The sequence below is a fragment of the Geotrypetes seraphini genome, chromosome 10 (genome assembly GCF_902459505.1).
Source record: "Geotrypetes seraphini chromosome 10, aGeoSer1.1, whole genome shotgun sequence".
In the NCBI taxonomy this organism is placed as follows: domain Eukaryota; kingdom Metazoa; phylum Chordata; class Amphibia; order Gymnophiona; family Dermophiidae; genus Geotrypetes; species Geotrypetes seraphini.
The window spans coordinates 136,182,076-136,197,967 of NC_047093.1; positions in this window are offsets into that span (position 1 = coordinate 136,182,076).

A 15,892-nucleotide genomic window follows, 5' to 3' on the forward strand; every position below is an offset into this window, starting at 1 on the left:
CGCATTACCTGCTTTCCTTTATGATCTAGCCTAATAGCAAAGTACATAAAAAGAATATTATTATGCTTTTCCTTAATATTAATCTGTAGTGTGTTTTTCTGGCCTTGGCTACATCCATATTCAGTTTTTTATTCACCAATTTTTCGTACGCTTCTATTGGGCATGACCTTAACTAACACATATGCTTGTATCTGACTAGTTACCCAGAGTCATACGAAAAACCAGCACTTTTGTAGAAACATTCCACAAAAATACTGCACTATCTTGTCCTGACATCCATTCCATTACCGTCCCATAGACATCACCTCCTACTGGCCATGAGCCACTACTGCTCAGAAGGTGATCGGATAACTCGTGTTTTGAATACTAAGAGTAAGATCTTATATGTTATGCGGTGTTTGATAGGTAACCAGTATGCGGATTTTAATAATGGGGTTATATGGTCAACGTCAAAAGGGGTGATAAAAAAGCTACCATGCATTTGTTTGCTTGTGACACCACTTAAGATTTAGTGAGATGTAGGATGGATATTAGGATCCCTGAGGAAGGCGGGAGTCGCTGAAATACAGACTGTGCTGGGTCCTATATACATTAATTTAGATCTGGACTACATTTCTTTCTTTTTTAAATCAATAAACATTTTTATTGTTGATTCCTGGTTTCGTCTTGATACTTAGTGGCTTTTTTTCCCCTCATTTTTGATATTGTTTGTCCATAGACGCACACGTTAAGTTCTAGACTACGGATACGTGCTTGACCGTTGCAGTTATGTGCGTAAGGGCAAGTTGGATTCTAAGCAGTGTGCTCTAAGCACACAACTCGGTTAGCACATAAATGCAAGGGGTGTTTGTGGAAAAGGTATATGGGCCTTTCATAAGAACTGTCATACTGGGACAGACCGAAGGGCCATCAAGCCCAGTATCCTGTTTCTAAGAGTGGCCAACCCAGGTCCCAAGTACCAGGCAGAAACCCATAGAGTAGCAACATTGCAGAGCTGAGATTGTGATGTCATAATGCCTCATTCCACCAATGCCCAAGAGCCAACCTCATCAGTGATGTCAAAATGGCTCGATTATCCTATACTTGGCTCACATAAGAACATAAAAATTGCCGTACTGGGATAGACCGAAGGTCCATCAAGCTCAATATCCTGTTTCCAACAGAAGCCAATCTAGGTCCCAAGTACCAGGCAGAAACTCAAAGAGTAGCAACATTCCAGAGCTGAGATTGTGATGTCATAATGCTTCATTCTAGTTACAAATATGAAAGAATGAATGCTGAAATCCTAGGGTATAGTAATGCATTTAAATTGGTGTAGGTCTATTGGCATCTTTTATTACTTTGATACAGTTATTATTTCACTTTACTTTTTTGTTTGATTTTCTTACACATCCAAGAGGTGAGGGGGGGAAGCACTACTATTTATTATAATTAGATTATTGAAAGTATATATGCATTTATGTTTTGATTATTTAGGGGAGGGGGAGAAAAATAATTGTTTTTGAAATATTTGTATGTTTAAAGTGCTTTTCTTGATTTGTTTATGTTCATAGTCATTGTATTGCACTGTTATTTCTTGAAAATCAATAAAGAATTATAAAGGAAAGCAAAAAAACCCAAAAAACCACAAAACAAAATAGGGTACAATTAATATCAAAACCATAAGAAAAATCTCACTAATTATCAAAAAATATTAAGTGAAGTGCACCAGCCAAGCAAGCAGCAGTATAATTAAAACATCATTGCACCAGCCCAACCTAGCCAACCCAGTGGTCGAGGAAAAGAAAAAATATCAGCATATCAACCAAAAGATATTTCCAAAAAAAGAAAGAAACACTTATCTCAATTTAGATGCAGATTATACAGTTCTTTTTAGTTCTTTTCTGGTTAGTAGCAGCTAGTGAACGTTGTTGCTGAACTTGGCTTGCCAGTCCCCCAGTGAGAAAACGTGAACAAACTCAAATATCCAAAACAATGATCTTCCTTTCCGGTATACGACTTTGTGTTTCACTTTATAGCTTCTTCAGAAGGAAAGAACTTCTCCATGCAGGAGAGACCAAAGGACCCACAGTTGCCGAGTTGCCAATTGACGTGCTGGATCACCCAATTAAAACATACATTTACAATGAAAATACACATACAATCAGGTAAAACACATACAATAAATCAGTATCTACATGAGACAAATATAGTAGGAAACCCAGCCATAATCTCCTAACTTTACAAAGTACGAGTAACATAGCAAAATCTATTTCTATATGCTGTCATTTAGAAGTTTAAAATGGCTTACAGAGGACTAAAAAATTACAATAATGAGAAAAATAAGAAAATACAAGATTGATCCTAAATATAGTCCTGAAATAAAAGAAGTCTAAAGAAGATTTTGAAACCCAATAAAAGCATAAGAGGTCCATCTAGTCCAGTATCCTGTTTCCACTGTGGCCAGCACTCTCGAATCTCAAATTTGAAGGTAAAATATTCCACAAATTCACAGCACCAAATCCAGCTCTTTAGAAATAGATAAAATGACAGCTGAAGGCCATATGGCCCATCTAGTCTGCCCATCCATATGGCCTGTGGTCAGAGCCTTCAGGGGATTCACCCAACCCCATGAGGGCACTGCTGAATTTTATTGGTTGAGCAAGCAGAAGCTGTTCAACCAATCAAATTCAGATCAGTACTGTCGGGGTCTTCAGGGGGGTTGGGTGAATCCATAGCCCTAGAGCCCTGCTTTTTTTGTTTGTTTACTTTTTGCTTGCTGAACAACTCAAACTACATCAAGCAAAAAGTAAACCTAACAAACAAAAAAGCAGGGCTGTAGAGCTGGGGAGGGGAGTCACTGAATCCCCTGAAAGGCCTGACTGTAAGCCACTGCCCTATTTCTCCTCCCCTAAAAGATTCCACATGCCTATCCCACACTTTCTTGAATTCAGACACTCCTCGTCCCTGTATCGCTCCATGAACGCCTACTACGGAAACTGAAGAACCATGGGGTAGAAGGAGACGTTCATAGATGGATCAAAAATTGGTTGGCAGGTAGAAAGCAAAGGGTAGGAGTGAAGGGTCACTACTTGGACGGGAGGAGGGTCATGAGTGGAGTTCTGCAGGGGTCGGTGCTCGTACCGCTGTTGTTCAATGTATTTATAAATGATCTAGAAACAGGGATGAAGTGCGAAGTTATAAAATTCGCAGACAACACCAAACTATTTAGTAGAGTTAGGACTAAAGAGGTCTGCGAAGCTTTACAAAGGGACCTCAACAAACTGGGAGAGTGGGTGAATAAATGGCAGATGAACTTTAATGTAGAGAAATGTAAAGTCTTGCATGTAGGAAACAGAAACCTGATGTACAGCTATACGATGGGAGGGTTGGTAATGGGGGAAAGTAGCCTAGAGAAGGACTTAGGGGTACTGGTGGACAAAACAATGAAGCCGTTGGCACAGTGCGTAGCGGCCTCTAAAAAGGTGAACAGAATGCAAGGTATTATCAAGAAAGGTATTACAACCAGAACGAAGGTAGTTATCCTTCCATTGTATCGGGCGATGGTGCGCCCGCATCTGGAGTACTGCATCCAATATTGGTCGCTGTATCTTAAGAAGGATATGGTGATACTCGAGAGGGTACAGAAAAGGGCGACAAGATTGATAAAAGGTGTGGAAAACCTTTCATATGTGAAAGATTGGAGAAGCTGGGACTCTTTTCCCTGGAGAAGCGGAGGCTTAGAGGGGACATGATAAAGACTTACAAGATCATGAAGGGCATAGAGAAAGTGGAGAGGGACAGATTCTTCAAACTTTCGAAAACTACAAGAACGAGAGGGCATTCGGAAGAGTTGAGAGGGGACAGATTCAGAACCAATGCTAGGAAGTTCTTCACCCAAAGGATGGTGGACACCTGGAATGCGCTCCCAGAGGGTGTGATAGGACGACTCCGCCCACTATCCACCACCGGCTCTTGCTCCCCAAAGGGAGATTTTAACATACATTTTAAAAAACTATCCAACAAACTAAAAAAGAATATTACTCCAAACTCATTACTTCCACTCGTAATTCTTCCATTCTTTTTAGCATAGCTCAGTCACTTTCCAAATATTCTAAGGAAAAAAACCAACCTCCTTCTACCCAGCCTCATGCAGATGAACTTTCATTTTTCTTTGATACTAAAATCAAGAACATCAGATCACACCTTGGACCATTACACCTAGATTCCTCCTCTTCTCAAAACCCCAATGACTCTTTACACCTTTCATTCAGCACTCTCTCTAACTTTAAAATGCCCTCTCTAACAAATCTTCATCTTATTTTACAATCCCTAAACACTTCCAATAATCTCTTGGAAAGCATTCCCCCTTCCATTCTCAAAAAAGTTTTTTCCTTCTTCGGCCCATTCATTTCAGAAATTATATCTAAATCTCTCTCCGATTGTATCGTACCTACTGCCTGGAAAATTGCCCTTATTTTTCCAAAACTCAAACAACACAACTTAGATCCCTCTCTACCTAGTAATTACCACCCTATCGCTAATTTACCTATGATTTCAAAATTAACTGAAAAAATCATCCATTCCCAACTTACTGAGTTTATTGAAAAAACCCATGCATTACACCCATGCCAAACTGGATTCCGCTCTTCGCATTCAACAGAACTGTCACTATTAGGCCTTATTACGACTATTCAATATTACCATGACCATCAAAAATCTGTCGTTCTTATTTCTCTTGACTTAGCTGCAGCCTTTGATACCATTGATCATTCCCTTCTCATTAACAGACTCAAAGACTGTGGTATCAAAGGTGCAGCTCTCTCATGGTTCACATCCTTCTTTAACGAACGTTATAGTATAGTTCACGCTAACAATGTCACCTCCTCTGCTACGACACAACCATATGGTGTCCCTCAAGGTTCGATCCTTTCCCCACTACTATTTAATATCTTTCTTTCTCCTCTTCTTACACTGGCCCAATCTATCGGATTTACAATCTTCGCATACGCAGACGACATCCAACTGCTTCACCCAGTCAATACATCAAATACATCTGATATAAAAGACATAAATAACAAACTGGACATTATAAATGATTGGCTGTTCACAAATAAACTTTCCCTCAACCTAGATAAATCCCGAGGCCTCCTTCTTCCAATTAAAACCTCAGAATCCTTATTGGATAATATTTCAATCAAATCTACTCCAATCCAAATGGACACAAAAATAAAATTATTAGGCGTTACCATTGATAGGGATCTTACTTTCCACGACCATATAAGTACAGTCGCAAAAATCTGTTTTTTCAAACTACGTATCATCCGGTCCTTAATTTCTGTCCTAGAGACGGATTCAATCACTATTCTGACACATTCTTTAGTTATCTCCCATCTAGATTATTGCAACTCACTGCTCAATGGTCTCCCTCAAAAAGAAATTCGACGTCTACAATTAATACAAAACACTGCAATAAAACTTATTTATAAAATAGGCAAATACGACCATGTCACTCCTCTCCTAAAAAAAGCACACTGGCTCCCCATCTCTCACCGTATTACCTATAAAATTATTTTACTTTCCTTCAAAATAAAACTCTCTCATCAGCCTTCTTTCCTTGATAAACTTCTCATACCCCAATGCTCTCCACGCACCCTAAGATCAACTGATCAAAACCTTCTTTTTATTCCCTCCATTAAAGATTTTTATTATACACGAAAAGTAAATTTTGCAGTAACAGCTCCAACCTTATGGAACCTCCTTCCACAACAACTTCGCGATGAACAACGTTTAGATAAATTTAAGACAGGCCTAAAAACCTTCTTATTCTGCGATGCATTTCCTAGTGCTTAGACTTTTCATCCTTCCTTCTCATTCTAGCAACCAACTGCTTTAATAAAGCGACCCCACCCTGTATGTTTTATCCCAACCTCACTATCTCCTTTTTCCTCTTAAATGTGTAACTTTACCCCTCCTCTCCCATCTACCCCCACTTTCAAGTTTGTCTTGTTATTTATATTTATGTTCACACTATATATTTAATATACCAACTTATTTTATCTTTAATTTTTTAGTCTTCCTATCTTTTAAATTTTATTGTTAACTGGCCAGATATTTGTTTGATGGTCGGTATATTAAAACTAATAAACTTGAAACTTGACAGAGTATGGTATTGGGTTTCAAGAAGGGATTAGATGATTTCCTGAAGGAAAAGGGGATTGAAGGGTATAGATAGAGAATTACTATACAGGTCCTGGACCTGATGGGCTGCCGCATGAGCAGACTGCTGGGCGTGATGGACCTCTGGTCTGACCCAGCAGAGGCACTGCTTATGTTCTTATGTTCAATTCTGGTTTTATCTCAAGAAAGATATAGTGGCGCTAGGAAAGGTTCAAAGAAGAGTGACCAAGATGGTAAAGGGGATGGAACCAGGGCCGGATTAACCAATAAGCCCAGTAGGCACTTGCCTAGGGCCCAAAATGGTCAGGGGGGCCCGATGAAGGAGGGCATCAACATTGTTTTTTTTCCAAATGGTGATGGCCCCCCTCTTGATCGGCAATGCAGGCCCCCCCCCCCGATTGGCATCGTGGCCCCCCCATCGACGGAAAGTAATACAAATGAGCAACGCGGGTAAGAAAGGCAAGGGGAACTGTAATTTTGCAAGCGGTGCTGCTTGCCCAAAGCTTCCCTCTGACAAAGCTTCCTGTTTCCGCCTGGGCGTGTCGGAGGTAAGCTTTGGGCAAGCAGCACCGCTTGCAAAATTATAGTTCCCCTTGCCTTTCTTACCCATGTTGCTCATTTGTATTACTTTCCGTCAATGGGGGGCCCACGTTGCCGATCGATGCTTGGGGGGGGCGTCACCGTTCTAAAATAAAAAAATCGGACTGAAAGGTGAGTGAGATGGGCCTGGTGTGGAAGGAGAGAAAGAAGGAGGCAAGGCAGAGCAGGGCAGATGGATGTGGGAAGAAAGGGGCAAGGCAGGGCAGATGATGGAAGTGGGGAGAAGGGGGACTGAAGGGAGCAGGGCAGGTGATGGATGTGGGAAGAAAGGGGCAGGGCAGATGATGGAAGTGGGGAGAAGGGAGACCGAAGGGTGCAGGGCAGATAATGGAAGTGGGAAGAACTTGTGCCCAGCCCTCACCTCCTCACCACTGCTACTGCTTTCCCCACATGCTGGATTGGGGGAAGAAGATAGAGTTAGTGAGATAGTGGAGGGGTGAAGGAAAGGGGTGGCAAGCTGTGAGTAGACACAGTGAAAAGAGGGAAACTGAGGGCTGAATAGTAAGAAACAATTTAATTTACACAGAGGCAGAAAATAGAGAAGGAAGACCAGAGAAGGAAAGGAAAGGGAGAGAGGAGAGAGATGCCAAAGAGCGGGGAAGGACACAGATATCACATCCGAGTGAAGGAAATGAGAAGAGAGATGCTAAAAACCACAGGGGGGAGGGAAGGAGAGAAGGAAGGAGAGAAATGCCAGACTATGAGGGGAACAGAGGGAAGGTGATGGATGCCAGACCAAGGGAGGGGGGAGGGGGCAATAGCAGAGATGGCAGAGGGAGACAAACATTTTCTGGAAGGGGCAGACAGTGGATGGAAGGAAGAGAATGATGAGAAGATGAGGAAAGCAGAAACCAGACAAAGATAGAAAAAAATTTCTATTTATTTTTGCTTTAGAATAAGGTATTATTGTAGCTGTGTTGATAATCGTTTATTAATAGAAAATGGAAATAAGATGATAGTGTTTACTGAACTAATTTTAATACATTTTTTTTTACAAATTCAGAGACCATAACTCCTTTCCTCAGGTCAGGACACTGTAACAGCAGTATAGTTTACTGATCTGAAGAAAGAGGTTTTAACCTCTGAAAGCTAAGTAAGAAATGCATTAGTCCAATAAAATGATGGGCACTAAATTTTCTTCCCGCTATGCCCCATGCCTCCTACCCAAATGCAAAATATAAATTGGTGGGCTTCCCAAAGCCCTGCCAGCTGAAGATCTCTTCCTCTAGGAAGGAAGGGGGGATTTGTTCAGAGATGTTTGGAGGTTGCATAAGAGAAAAACTGTACACTGGCACTGGTATGGTAATCTTTGTTTGTTTTGAATTTTAAAATAAAAGAAATAAAGTGGAAATAAAGAAGTAAATACATAGGGGTGGGGCAGGGCAGGGCAGGGGGGCCCAGTGTACTTGTGTGCCTGGGGGCCCTCGACGAATTAATCCTGCCCTGGATGGAACTCCTCTCGTATGAGGAAAGACTAAAATGGTTAGGGCTCTTCAGTTTGGAAAAGAGATGGCTGAGGGGAGATATGATTGAAGTCTACAAAATCCTGAATGGAGTAGAATGGGTACAAGTGGATCAGTTTTTTGCTCCGTCAAAAATTACAAAGACTAGGGGACACTCGACAAAGTTACAGGGAAATACTTTTAAAACCAATAGGAGGAAATATTTTTTCACTCAGAGAATAGTTAAGTTCTGGAACGCGTTGCCAGAGGATGTGGTAAGAGCAGATAGCGTAGCTGGTTTTAAGAAATGTATGGACAAGTTCCTGGAGGAAAAGTCCATAGTCTGTTATTGAGAAAGACATGGGGGAAGCCACTGCTTGCCTTGTATTGCTACACCTTGGGTTTTGGCCAGGTACTAGTGTCCTGGATTGGTCACCATGAGAACAGGCTACTGGGCTTGATGGACCATTGGTATGACCCAGTAAGGCTATTCTTATGGTTCTTATCTCCACTGGGAGTTTGTTCCATGCATTTAACATCTTTTCTGTCAAGAAGTATTTCCTTAGCTGATATACCTAAGGGTGAGAACTTGGTCTCTGATAAAGACTTGCAAAATCTAACGGCAATATTAGAGGAATCGTCTATGGAAGTTAAAGAAAGAGGAACTTTAATTGTTAACTTTATCTTTGAACAAGATCTTAATGCAGTTATGAGGCTGTTCTTTAAAAAGTCTGGATCACTTTTTTGTGGTCAACGTTTATGGTTATATCATGATGGAACTAGAACAACCCAGGAAAGACGAAAAATGTTTTTGGGCATGAGAGAAGAGACAAGGAAGCTAGGTGCTACTTTTTTGCTAGCTTATCCATGCAAATGTGTTATTAAGTTTAGGGGTCTGAAATATACACCAGATCATCTACGTTCCTTTTTAGATCTCAAGGGTTTATCTAGTGGAGGGAGTGTAGCTTAAAGGAATTGCCGGGTTGTAGCGTTTAAGTCTTTACCTTTTTTTGTATTATTGTAATATTACTCCCTATTATATCTTTGGTTTTCTTTTTTCCTCCTCCTAATTGAGGTCTAAGGAAGAGTTAAGTTTCATAATAATATTTATTTTAAATATTGTAATGTTTAATGATGTTTTTCTTTTGGAACATGATTTTGTATTTCTAAACCAAGTAGTTATACTTGTAAAGTATGTTAAATTCAATAAAAATTAAAAGATTTAAAAAAAAAAAAAAAAAAGAAGTATTTCCTTAGATTACTTTTGAGTCTATTCGCCCTTCATCTTGAGCCCTCTCGTTCCAGATCTTTCGTTCTCTGGAGACAGCAGGGGATATGCATCCCTACTTGTTGGTGAAGTCTCTGACTGAGTCAATCGCGTCGGACTCTCCCCTAGATACACTAAGTTTTTGAGCTTACTGAGCATGTGAAGGATTGACCTGCTCCTTGAGCCCCCTCCCCTGCTGTCCCCTTCTCAGTGAAAAACATTAGAACAAGGCCTGTGGTGGCTCCACCACCTCTTGTCACATGGACTTTCTATGATCATGGAAGCCTGTGTAAGGAGATCATGGTCTGACCTGTCAGGACACAAAGGTTTTCAGGCCTTGTGCTGAGTTTTCTTGCTGGAGTTTTTACTGCAGAGCTGATGCTGCTCTAGAAAACGTTTAGCAACACAGCTCAGAGGAGAAGGAAGCATCTAATCACTGGGGATCCCCTCTATGTACCCTGTAACTATGCCCCTACTCTCCAATTGTAAGTAGCTAGTTCTTGGTCAAGATGCAAGAGGTGAAGTTGTGGACCTACAGAATAATTATTTGTATTCTTTAGATCCTAAAGGTGTGATTTGATCCTGGGTGATTTTCCCATTCCTTTCCTGAATCTTCTTGGTTGAAGAACAATCAAAGGTCTTTCCTTCCCCCCAGAAGATCTTGTTCCACTCTGGAATCTCCTCAGAGTAGCTCATTGGTCGTTTCCCCTTCCATCTGTGAATTCAGCAGAATAACCCTGTCACAGATACCACAGCTCTTTTCCCCGGTTAGAGCTTGGGCCACTTGCTCAGGAATTTGGGATCAGCTACCCTGTTCTCAAAGAAAAAATATGAAATAAGAGCTCAAGGAAGGGTTCTCAAAGAAGGGTATATATTTATTTAAAACATTTATTACCCACATTATCTAGGTGGAGTGCAAGTAAAATACACGTAAATTTACTTTTTCTTTTGCCCTGAACTTGGGAGGTGCTAAGGGCCGTGAGTTCATAATCCTGAACGTTGCTTGACACTGGGTAGCTTGACTCAGCAGAATCTCAGGCAGCTGGCAAACAGCACAGGGTGTGACGGTGCCCCACGACTGCCTGCTGCAGATAAGCTGGTACTTTCCTAAGACAGAGAGGGAGAAGAGAGGAGACAGGGGCATAGATCAGCGGCTAGGGCTCTTCAGCTTGGAGAAGAGACAGCTCAGGAATACTGAGTGGAGTAGAAAGGGTAGATAAGAATCGCTTGTTCACTCTTTCCAAAAATACTAGGGGGCATGCAATGAAGCTACTAAGTAGTAGATTTAAAACAAACTGGAGAAAATATTTCTTCACACAATGTGTAATTAAATTCTGCAATTTGTTGTCGGAGAATGTGGTGAAATCAGTTAGCATAGCAGGGTTTAGAAAATGTTTGGGTACTTTCCTAAAAGAGAAGTCCATAGGCCATTCCTGAGATGACTTGGAGGAAATTCACTGCTTATTTCTAGGATAAGTAGCATAAAATTTATTTTACTACTTGAGATCTAGCTAGGTACTTGGGACCTGGGTTGAACATTGTTGGACACAGGATACAGGGCTTGATGGACCTTTGGTCTATCCCAGTATGGCAACTCTTATGTTCTTATGTGAACCAAGCATAGGACAATCAAGTCATTGTGACATCACTGATGAGGTTAGCTCTTAGGCATTGGTGGAATGAGACATTATGACATCACAATCTCAGCTCTGGAATGTTGCTACTCTGGGTTTCTGCCAGGCACTTGTGACCTGGGTTGGCCATTATTGGAAATAAGATACTGGACTTCATGGACCTTTGGTGTGTCCCAGTATGCCAACACTTATGTTGGTAAAAGTGCTGATGATTCTTTGAGTTTGTGTGACCGCAACTTCTTTTTGTGGCCCCCCCTTAATGCCGCTGCCTTACGCGACTGCCTAATGGTTTGGCCAGCCCTGAGGGCAAGTATACCAAACAGCAGTATTTTGGGTAGCAGGATAATGGGGTAGAATTTTGTGTATATGATACAGAGGATTAGGCTGGATGTAGGGGTGTGTCGTACACTTCTCACAGAGCTGGAAACACATCTTCATAGCTGAGCCTTGTACCCATCCCCGACTATAATAAAGTCCCCACCCTCAGACCACAGCAAAGACACGGCATTTCACCTTTATCCCATGACAACAGTACCACGAAAGAGCAGGGGCTTTCTCGATTGGAGGTAATGGTATAGTGCTGGGTACAGTTAGTACTGCTACAGAAAAGTGCCGTGGCACAGATAAGTCAGATTTTCCTTCAATTCAGACCTGACTGGGATTCTTAAGGCAGTGTGCAACTGGCTTCTGGTCTTCCCTCGCCACCCCTGGTCCTGGTACTGATTCCTTCAAGGCCACACAGAGCTCCACCCTGACATCTGGTGCAGTTACTCAAGAAATAACATCAGAGAGAGTCCCGAAGCCCAAGGAATAAGTTGATGGCTGCTTGCACCAAAATTAAAAAGGTGGGAGGACTTCAGGAAACAGAGCCAACAGCTGCGCAACCTCAGGTACCTCTCTCCTGAGGACACAATATCAGCTTGTACACTCTTGTATATTCCATGTACTATATTCCTTATATATTCCTTGTATTATTCTCCTTGTTTATTCCTTGTATATTCCTACTGATGGTATTTTATGTCGACTTCATTGACCTGAACTCTCCAAAAAAATTGTTAAATTCCTGTGAACTTCAACGACATGTACATTCCAAAAAATTGTTAATTCCAAAGTTATTTTCATGTGTAATCTTATTAACTGCTGTGAACCGCCTAGAACTCTCTGGGTATGGCGGTATACAAAATAAAGTTATTATTATTATTATATGAACAGGTATTCCTCCAGGAGATGCATTAGGAACTATGTGCCCAGACAGCTCAGGCACCAGCTATATCACTCCCTGGACCTGGTGCAGGGGCTGGCTCTGCTTGAGTGGAAGTGGAAGAGGAAGAAGAGATGGAGGAGAGTGAAGAGGAAAAGGAGGAAGAAATACTCGCCAAAAGAAGGCTCAAGTCTATGAATAGACGTGGCAGAGGCTTATTGCTGATATACCTACACCTTATGGTGTGAATCCACTAGGATGTTTTCATGTTTTATCCCTGATGAATTTATCCAATCGGCACTCAATTTTTATATATAAATGTTCTTGTGAGGATCACCAATCAAACTCTCACAAGATATATACCAAGTTCAGTATATATCTCAAACTCCTCACCTCCAATATATAATCCCCAGAAGTACCATCTGGGCTCAAAAGTTTTCACAAAAGCTTTATGTACTACCTCCTCACTGGAGCCGCTATCAATTTTTACTAGCAAACTTTACTTTTAAATTTTTATTTAACAACCCTTCTAGCATATTTCAAGGGTACTTAGCTTTTAATTGTGGTCTTCTTTTCAGGGAAATAGGGTAATTACCCCTGATGAAGGTTGGATCCATGCTGGATTACATTGGATTATAGTTTGAGATTAAAGATTTTTTTTGAACACACCCACAAAAAAGAAATAACATCAATTTGCGGATACATGTACTTCTATGATAGCAGCTGAGAAAAACACATTGTAGCTTTGAAATAAACTTTCACTCTGCAGTAACAAACCCATGATCTGATCAGTGCTGAAAGTCACAGAGAAGAGCCCTGCCTAAAACCCTTTGCAGGCAAACTATTGACGTGTTTTAAAATCTTTATACAGGTGCAGAAATATAACCCATGGTAGCAGGGCAAATTACAGCAGATAAAGACCACACTGGCCTACCCAGACTACTGCGTTAAGATTCCTCTGACTTGCCTCTTTCTGCTAATGTTCACACGAAATGGGCCGCTTTTACAGATTACTTGGATTCTCTTTAACTCTCTTTTTCACCTTTCTTCATCTTTTCTTCCTTCTCTTCTCTTTGGCCTCTGGGGGATCTTTTTTCCTTCTTCCCTTTTTTCTTTCCCCTGATTTAAGATCCTCTTCCTCCCCTTCGGTTTTTTCTTTATCACTCTCTCCTCTCCCTTTCTTTCCTCTTCCCTTTTTTTATCACTTTCCTCCCCTTTATCATTTTGGTTATCACAAGAATCCAATGACAATATTATTGTTATATATATATATATATATATACATAATTTTTTTCTTTTATATATACTTCTGGAATTCTTTTGTCTTGATTATGGTAACCATTTATTGTTGATCTGTCATGTTTATTTTTTATTTCTGTATTTTTGAAAATCTTCAATAAATTTTCAAGGAAAAAAAAAGATTCCTCCATTTTTACCAGGCAAGCATATAAATTCTTACGAGGGCAGTCTGAACATGATAGATATGATAGAGACCTTCAAGATCATGAGGGGCATAGAGAGGGTGGATAGGGACAGATTCTTCAGACTGAAGGGGACAACAAGTACGAGGGGGCATTCGGAGAAACTGAAGGGAGACAGGTTCAAAACAAATGCAAGGAAATTTTTTTTCACCCAAAGGGTCGTGGACACTTGGAATGCGCTACCGGAGGAAGTGATCAGGCAGAGTACGGTACAGGGATTCAAGCAGGGATTGGATGGATTCCTGAGGGATAGAGGGATCGTGGGATACTGAGGGAGGAGCTGGGATGTAACACGGGTGTAGGAAGTTAACCAGGAAATGAGTAAACCAACCTGGTCGTGCATGTGTAGACCGGAGGGCTAGGACTTCGATAGGAAGGCAGGACTTAAATGGGAAACCAAGGTGGCAGGGGAGCCCCTTCTGATGATTCAGACAGGTCTTGACCTGTTTTTGGGCCGCCGCGGGAGCGGACTGCTGGGCAGGATGGACCTGTGGTCTGACCCGACAGAGGCACTGCTTATGTTCTTATGTTCTTATGTAAAACAACCCCAAATTAAGCAACTATTTTTTACAATTTGACAAAACCAATTTTTCCAACAAGATGGAGGAACTGGAAACACGATGGACGAAGGGGTCCTGTTCTTAAAGTGCGCTAACCGATTTAGCGCACGTAAAGATTATCTCGTGCTACATGCTAAGGCGCCCATAGGGATTTGATGGATGTCTTAACATTTAGCATGCGCTAAATCGGTTAGCGCACCTTAATAAAAGGACCCCTAAGTGTACATGCCGCGATGGAGACTACGCTGAGAAATATAGGGCTTCATTTATCAAGGCGTGCTACGGGGGGTTAGCGCGTCGGACATTTCATCACGCACTAACCCCCGTGGCAAGCCAAAAAACTAACGCCTCCTCAATGGACTAGCGCGGCAGGCGGTTGAACGCACGGTTTTCCACGTGTTAACCGCCTACCGCACCTTGATAAAAGGAGCCCATAGATTTATTTTTTAAAAATATTTTGTTTAATTTTTTTTTTTTTACTGAACATTTCAAATCACTCTCGTATGTTAAGCAACTCGATGCCAACATCCTCCTCCCCCTTGGGTTCCCCCCCCCCCCCCCGCCAGCTACTTCCATATCTATTCAAATCATTCCCAAAGGTCTAAACACCCTAGCCTTCAGGTAAGTCTTTTTTTCATTAGCACTTACATTGCCAGCACTTAGGGTTGGCGTTAGTTCAAGCTGCGTAGTGCGGGTTTAGCGCGCGCTAAAATTTCTGCGCGCACTAAAAACGCTAGCGCAGCTTAGTAAAAGGAGCCCTTAATCTAACATCCCTTTTTTAGCTACGAGGGCTCTTCAAAAGGTTTCTGCATTTTAATTTTTTTAACACAGTGAGCGTTGAAGCTGTTACCTCCACGGCAGGCGCTAAAAACTGCGCTATGTCAGCGTCCCCTCTCTCTGACGTCACGTCCGAACCCTGCGCTTAGGAAGTGACGTCAGAGGGTTAGCCAACACGACGCGGGCAGCATATTCGTGATCTTGCTCGTGCCTAAGTAAAGGGAAAGGGGCCCCAGTTGTGCCTAGCCCCGCCCCTCAACCTGTTCACTTCTTGGGAGGGCATCTGCGTATGCGCCGGTGTGGCACGATGATATCACGTGCATGCTTGCATGCGCGCGATATCACCGCGTTGCATCCATGCATGCCGTTCCATCCACGCGTGCACAGATGCCGTCCCGACATCGCTGCTAGCTGGAAGCTTTTCAAGAGCGGGACAAAGTGCCAGGTTTTGAAAAGCCTTCCAGACCCCTGGACATGTCTTCAAAAAGGAGGCCATGTTTGGAGAAATCCGGACGTCTGGTAACCCTACCAATGATTGATGCGTAGTTATAACAGCCACTAGAGGGAATCTGAGGACTTTTTTCCTCCTAGCTAGCATTGTTATGAGAAAGAACTGTTGAAGTCTGCAGACATATCTATACAAAAAAATAATATTAATTTTGAACATTTAAGAACATAAGAACATAAGAAATGCCTTCACCGGATCAGACCTTAGGTCCATCTTGTCCGGCGACCCGCACACGCGGAGGCCAAGCTAGGTGTTCCCTAATG